Source organism: Limulus polyphemus, unplaced genomic scaffold, assembly GCF_000517525.1.
Source record: "Limulus polyphemus unplaced genomic scaffold, Limulus_polyphemus-2.1.2 Scaffold4065, whole genome shotgun sequence".
NCBI classification, from domain to species: domain Eukaryota; kingdom Metazoa; phylum Arthropoda; class Merostomata; order Xiphosura; family Limulidae; genus Limulus; species Limulus polyphemus.
The window spans coordinates 48,283-55,971 of NW_013669675.1; the positions used below are offsets into that span (position 1 = coordinate 48,283).

Consider the following 7,689-nt stretch of genomic DNA (forward strand, 5'->3'; position numbering starts at 1 on the left):
GTAAGTTATTAAATTGTAAGTTGTAATAGTTAGTATTTACTATTGTATAAGTAAGTAATAATAATTAGGAACGTTGTTAATAGTTTAGTTATTTATATTGTACAAGTAAGTATATAATTGAGTTGTAATGTTAGTATTTATATTGTACAAGTAAGTATATAATTGAGTTTTAATGTTAGTATTTATATTGTACAAGTAAGTATATAATTGAGTTGTAATGTTAGTATTTATATTGTACAAGTAAGTATATAATTGAGTTTTAATGTTAGTATTTATATTGTATAAGTAAGTATATAATTGAGTTGTAATGTTAGTATTTATATTGTACAAGTAAGTATATAATTGAGTTTTAATGTTAGTATTTCTATTGTGTACAAGTTGTGGTGTCACTTGATTGTATTGTTAGTGTTCGTGTAGTGTACAAGTTGGGGTGTCACTTGATTGTATTGTTAGTGCTCGTGTAGTGTACAAGTTGGGAAGCTGGAATGTTACTTGATTGTATTGCACAAGTGGGTGTATTATTGAGTTGTATTGCTAGTGTTTCTGTAGTTCACAAGTGGGTGTATTATTGAGTTGTATTGCTAGTGTTTCTGAAGTTCACAAGTGGGTGTATTATTGAGTTGTATTATTAGTGTTTGTGTTGTTTAAAATTAGTGGTTGTCCTTAAAGATATTCCTCTTTCAACTTTGTAAAGGAAAATGCATGGTAAAATTTGTACGCTAAGAAACATACTTTTTATACTGCTAATTATAATGTTAAAGATTATTAAGATTAACTTCTAGATCCTAGTAAACTCAGCAGAGGTCGTCAACGTTCAGGACGACAACCTAATACGCTTCTCAGAGTTTGATTTGAAACCGCTGTTTATGGCAACTATACAGATAATCCTGAACGGAACAACCTAGTTGGTTAAAGTACAGAAACGTGAGAAATATTTGTTTTTATTTTTGCTCTGATAATTTTGTACGTGTGATTATTACAGCATTCTGTTGGGATGATGTCTCGTACAACTTTTATGTTGATGCAATTTTGGTATTGTTCGATCTTGTATTTTCAGATTTTAACAATAAAATGAGTAAAAACGAACCTTTACTCTCCAGGTAATTAATAAGTCCAATAATTTCGAGCAATGTTTTTCGTTTGCAGTTTCATCAGTGCTAATAGTGCAAGAAGTTCTTGTATTGCTAATCCTGATGAAACAGGACTGGTATGCAGTTATATTTGCAATAAAAAATTGTGCTTTATTTCTAGCTTTACGAACCCCCAAAGAAATTTTTACAGAAACATAAATCTGAAATCGTTATGTAATTTTTCAGCATTTGGCAATAAATTAAGTAAAAAAAACCTATATTTTTCAGATAATAAAAAAAACCTTTAATTTCAGCCAGTGTTTCACAACTGCAGTTTCATCAGGGCTAATAGCTCAATAAGTTCTTGTACTGCCCCCCAGGGGTACAGCGGTATGTCTGCGGAATTACAACGCTAGAATCCGGGTTTCGATACACATGGTGGGCAGAGCACAGATAGCCCTCTGTGTAGCTTTGTGCTTAATTACAAACAAACAAACAAACAAGTTCTTGTACTACTAGTCCTGAGGAAGCCGTAACTAAGAAACGTTGGCTGAAATAAAAAGTTTTTTATTATTTTCTGGCGAGTACAAGTCGTTTTTTTTTACTTACTTTGTGCTTCTGTAAACACTTCTTTGGGGTTCATAAAGCTAGAAATAAAGCACAGTTTGTTATTGCAAATATAACTGCAGACAGGTTGATCTTATTAATTACTTGTATATCACAAAAGTATTTGTTTCTTCAGAAAGAGACAAAAACAATTTTTAGAAGGATCGGTTCTGGGAAACCAGCCAAACACTATTAACTTTCTTACCTATTGATTAACTCTCTCATTACGGTATCGTTCGAATCTGCCAATTTCTTGATCCCAAATTGACCTTGGTAGTTTCCATACTATAACTCCTAAAATTTCGCAAGCTTTCAGTAATTATTACGTGTCATTTGTAGGCGAAAAGTCAGAATTTTTAATGAAGTATTTTCACTTAAAATCTTTCCAATGAATATATGGAGTCGAAGTGTTGACTGCTCCGAGTGCAAAGTGATTTTCATGTTAAAATTAAGAATACTTTTCTTCGTCTGAAAAATCTCAAATTTTAGTTGCGTAATCTCCAAAACCTCCCAAGTAAATTTCAAACGTTTTTTTTTTCTGCAAAACTTTGCATTTTATTTATTATTTTCTCTACCCTAACTCTATAAAAGGTTGGTCAATTTGACCACCCCCGTAACCACAAGAAAAAAAAAAAGCTAAATAAATCAAAATTACATGTTTTCTTTCTACAATGACTTCAAATTGTAACATGAATGTACATATATATAACTCTACTGTTTAGACTAATGGTTCTGCTACACTAAACAATTTTTATTTAATACAACGTCTTTAAGATCTCTACTGGAAGACAACGAACTAACGAGACACGTTACAACGGTTACGTCAAGAAGAACTCGGCCGTTGTTTCGATCTCTCTGGGTTTTAAAACAACGTGTAACTACACGACAGTTACGATATATTTCAAACAGCATTCTTGTTAGTGTGTGTGTGTACGTGTGTATTTTTCTTTCCAATCAAAATAAACTGACACTGTGTCATAAGTTATGAACCAAAGAAAAAAACTTAAATTTTCACTAGCTTCGTTAAAAGCATTTGTAAGTTAAAGAAATAAATTATAGATCTAACAATAAGTTGAGAAAGCACACCATAAATATAACAATAAGTTAAGAAAGTACACCATAATTTTAACAAAAAACTTAAGAAAGCACACCATAAATTTAACAATAACGTAGAGGATAAAAGCTTTAATGTATGATTTTAAGTCTAGTTCTTTAGGTTCAAATGTAATACATGTAATTGCGCGACTGAATTTTGTCGTATGTCGTCGCAAAGCATCATTAACCACGATAGTGGTTCATAACAGGGATCGCAAGGAATTGCACAAAACCCTAATAGAACGTTCGGGCAAAAAACACATTAAACAGTAAAAATTCAGTTCAAACAACACTTTAAAACCTTTACTATTACCTGCTAAGGCTGTACACATATAAAATGCACAAAAAAGCACGCATTTTAGACTTATAAGTACAACAAAATCCTCTTAAAACAGCCTGTTTGTAATTCTTCTTCTTTTGCTAGCCTACAATGAAAATTACTTGGAATATTGCATCCAAACCTTTTGTAGAATATTAAATAATGTACTACGAAGGTCGTAGGGGTATTTGAAAAGTCGACTTATTTCTTCTATATTTTAGATAAGCGAAAAACATCATAATTCTAGTGTAAATGATATTTTCATTATCCCTTGAAGGTAGCTTTTTGATAAATATTTCGTGTTCTTTTAAAAAACTTAAGTACAGTATGAAACAGTCATTACCAGTCAATAATAGATGAACATTAGATGACTGTAACATGTAGATACTCATTGCTTTGTACACTATACAATCAGTGTCTTTAGGGAGCTAATTCCTATATTGTGTATGAAGTAAAGGAGTAAAAACATCAATACGGATAATATTAAATTTTATTACACACATTCGTAAAGTAATTACTTTAAAAGACACGAAGATTTATTTAAAGTGATGTTTTAAACGTATATGTTATATTTTAAAAGGCTGCTTTTCTACTGGTAAAATTTTATACTCGCTTAGTGGAGGTTGTATTTTAGTCTAGGCATATTTTTGCCCATTGCTATGCATTATATATATAGAGCATTTTGTTACACAGAAACTATAAATGCTCACTGTATTCTCAAATAAATCTCCTTGACAATCTCCAGCTGCAACTTAACATTTTAAATCTCGAACTAATGCGATCAAATAGTCAATAGCTACAGTAAATCATCATGAACCGTATCAGCTAGCTACTAGCTATGCTTATTATCATTACAAAGTAAAAAGTTAGCTACCATATCAAGAAATCCTTTGCCCATGGTTGAGAATAAAAAAGCCAGCAAACAAAATAAATAAAAAGCTGGGAATTTAAAAACCTGGAAATAGGGATCATAAAAAAGTGAGGAAACAAGTCTGGAGATACTGTTGACATAATTTACTCAAACTACAAATCCCTATTTTGACTCTACCAAATGTAATTCTGGGTAACAGCATGGAGTGAAAATAGGGATTTGTGGTTTGAGTAAATAATGTCTACAGTATCTCCAGCCTTGTTTCCATATTTTTTTACGATCCCTATTTGTAGGTTTTTGAATTCCCAATTTTATATTTCTCTTGTAATATTTTATTTGCGCTAATCTGTTCTTTGGTGGAATTAAATGAGTAGTTAGCACGAGATTTGGGAAGTCTGAGAATGGGTGTAGGTCGGAAGGTTTTGCGTTGGTGAAGTATACACGACTGTCATAGCGTCTAGCCTGTTCTAACTTGAAGAAGAGGTAAGATTTCGAAAGTACACGATGAAAACCGTTACCATGGTGAAAGTTTGAACGCGATGAACGTGATTGCTGAGGAGTCTGTTTGAAGGTTTAGTTGTATTGTAAGGTCTGGCCTGTTCTGAAATGAACAAGAGCTAAGAGAAAGTCCACGATGAAAACCGTTGCCATGGTGAAAATCTGAACGTGATTGCTGACTCGGGAAACTGGCGTTTATCCCACTGTAAGCAGGCAGATTTCATGAAATCTTAATATCTTTGTGTATCACACACAGGGTTTAGGGTATGGTACCAATTTTTTAGTGACAGTAAAGAAGGTGATGAAATACAAGTAAGAAAAAGAGAGAGAGAGATCCGTGCACTACACACACGAGTATTTCCTTCGATTTACAACGTGTATCTAGCTGGAATTTTTATCTGAATATAGAGCACTAAGTAAGCAAATTTCACTTGAATAAACGAACGACTTTGACAATACTTAGACATTTTATGATCTGGTGTGGCAGTTTGAATTTTTCTGATAGGGTATTTCCGTTTTTATGTTCATTTGAGTTACTAAACATTAATGTTAATTAGAATGTACATTGCACTATTCCTTAAGGTTAAAATTAAGTCTGACTTCTTAACGATTTGAAAGTGTGTTAACCCGATGTGTTTAGATTACAACCAATAACGAATCTGTAATTTAACTAAATGGAGCAGTAGGTTAATCAACAACAAAAACAATTAAACTGTAGACTAAGCAGATTTAATATGAATAGAGTAGACTGATTAGATTTGTTTACGAAATTGTAGATTAATAATTTTGGAAAGATATAAACTGAATATATATATTATTAATGAAGATGTTGACTAATTAAATATTGTTAATGAAGATGTAAACTAATTGAATATTGTTAATGAAGATGTTGACTAGCTAAATCTTCTTACTATAATGGATGTAACATGTATGTCAGTATCTGTGTATGTAACCAAAACTCCTGCGCCATATGAATATTGTTAATGACGATGTTGACTAACTGAATATTGTTAATGAAGATGTTGACTAACTGAATGTTGTTAATGAAGATGTAGACTAACTAGATATTGTTAATGAAGATGTTGACTAACTGAATATTGTTAATGAAGATGTTGACTAACTGAATGTTGTTAATGAGGATGTAGACTAACTAGATATTGTTAATGAAGATGTAGACCAACTGAATATTGTTAATGAAGATGTAGACTAACTGAATATTGTTAATGAAGATGTAGACCAACTGAATATTGCTAATGAAGATGTAGAGTAACTAGATATTGTTAATGAAGATGTAGTCTAACTAGATATTGTTAATGAAGATGTAGACTAACTGAACATTGTTAATGAAGGTGTAGACCAACTGAATGTTGTTAATGAAGATGTAGACCAACTGAATGTTGTTAATGAAGATGTTGATAAACTGAATATTGTTAATGAAGATCTTGACAAACTGAATATTGTTAATGAAGATGTTGACTAACTGAATATTGTTAATGAGGATGTAGACTAACTGAATATTGTTAATGAGGATGTAGACTAACTGAATGTTGTTAATGAAGATATTGACAAACTGAATATTGTTAATGAAGTTGTTGACTAACTGAATATTGTTAATGAAGATGTTGACTAAATGAATATTGTTAAAGACTGGGTCTCTTATAATCAAATTCACTTATTTAAAATATAAAACAACCATGTAACTTTCTTCGACTAACCAGATATATTTATTCAGATTGAAGACTATACTGATCATTCTTGTTTATTCAAGGAAAGTATAGCTAATCAGGTCTGTTTATTCAAGGAAAGTATATCCTAATCAGATCTGTTTATTCAAGGAAAGTATAGCCTAATCAGGTCTGTCTAATCGAATTGTAGACCAAGTACATTTGGTAAACAATCTCTAGAATAATTAAATCATTTGTAACTTAACCAGATCTTTTTATTTAAAATGTTAGCTAATCAGATCCATTTGTTCAATATATAGACTAATTTGGTCGGTTAGTTCTTGTGTAAGTTAAACACAGACTAATCTGTTTTTTATAATCTGCCTATGAACTTTCTAGATCCACAAACTCCATGTGTCACCTAATCAGATATGTTAAATTGAGCGATATGTCTCTGAATCAGTTTTATGTAATTAAAATGTTTACCAAAACATCAGTATATTTAATCTGTATAATAATCATAAACCACACTTGGGAATATCTTTCAAAATTGTTCTCGAAGATATACAATTATAGGTTATTAATTTTTGTAATAATGTTGTTGGCTAAGCCTACAATTTGTTAGAATACACGTGTAGGTTAATAGATTCTGATTTGAATCAATGTTTTATGTATAATCAGTCAATATTGGTAGTGTTATTTTGTCTTTGATGTTGCCTGGTTGTAGTTTCCAAGGTTCGGTGAATAGCTCATTAAAAAACTAATAATGTTTTCTCAGTCGTAGACTTACCGTTCGTAATAACGGCATTGTCTTTAACCAATAAGGAGACGTGTGTTAAAGATGACGTAAAACGGGGGGGGGGGGGGTAAGTCATCTACGCGTTCGCTCGCATTCGTGACGCTCGTGTGAGCTTACCCAAGGAAATATCCCTTCGGCTAGCAGGAGCAGAATAACCGAAGGCTTTTTTAATCTGACAAGTTCGTTGTAGAGCAAAATGTAAACGGTTAAACGGTAGCATAACGCTCAGGATGCTGAAGAATGTGTTTACACATGATTACAGCTAGCTGGGTTCTGGTTTGATTAACTTCCGAGTTTTTGTTGAATTATGGGCAGTTTTACAATCGTGGTATATAAATATATATATTTCATCTATATTATGATTTATTAGTACCAAAGTTCTTGATACGAAGGGACAGTCAAAGGAACGGTAAGTTTCTTTTTCTAGCTTTGGTATAAATTCAGGCCCGCCGACAGGGGGGGGGCAACTGCCCAGGGGCCCGGGCGAATGAAACCTGGTTATGCCTTAAAGCCCGCAAAGCATATTTAGTGTAAATTACTTGTACCTGATGATGACAAAACCTTGTCGAAACGTTGTACATTTGCAGTTATGTTAAACTTATATTAAAGTTTTTCTTCATTACCCATTCAAGCCGTCTCCAGCCATTATTATATTTAGACTATATCTTCATTTAATGATAAAAACCATAGTTTTTACATTTTCTTTTCATATAGGCCCTTGATATATTAAGAACGACTGAAATAATAATTTGAGTAATAATTAATAT

General features: G+C 31.9%; 1 protein-coding gene across 2 annotated transcripts in view; it reads left to right on the forward strand.

Moving 5' to 3' along the window:
- LOC106470527 (serine-rich adhesin for platelets-like) overlaps positions 1–7,689 on the forward strand; it is a 77,559-nt gene that overhangs the window by 25,072 nt on the left and 44,798 nt on the right. Inside the window, exon 1 of one of the 2 annotated variants that reach the window (XM_022399134.1) lies at positions 7,142–7,331. The exons of the other annotated variant lie outside the window; for it this stretch is intronic. The gene's annotated coding sequence lies outside the window, so the exon portion shown is untranslated. Of the gene's footprint in view, positions 1–7,141; positions 7,332–7,689 lie in introns of those variants that run through there. 2 annotated transcript variants of the gene reach the window in all.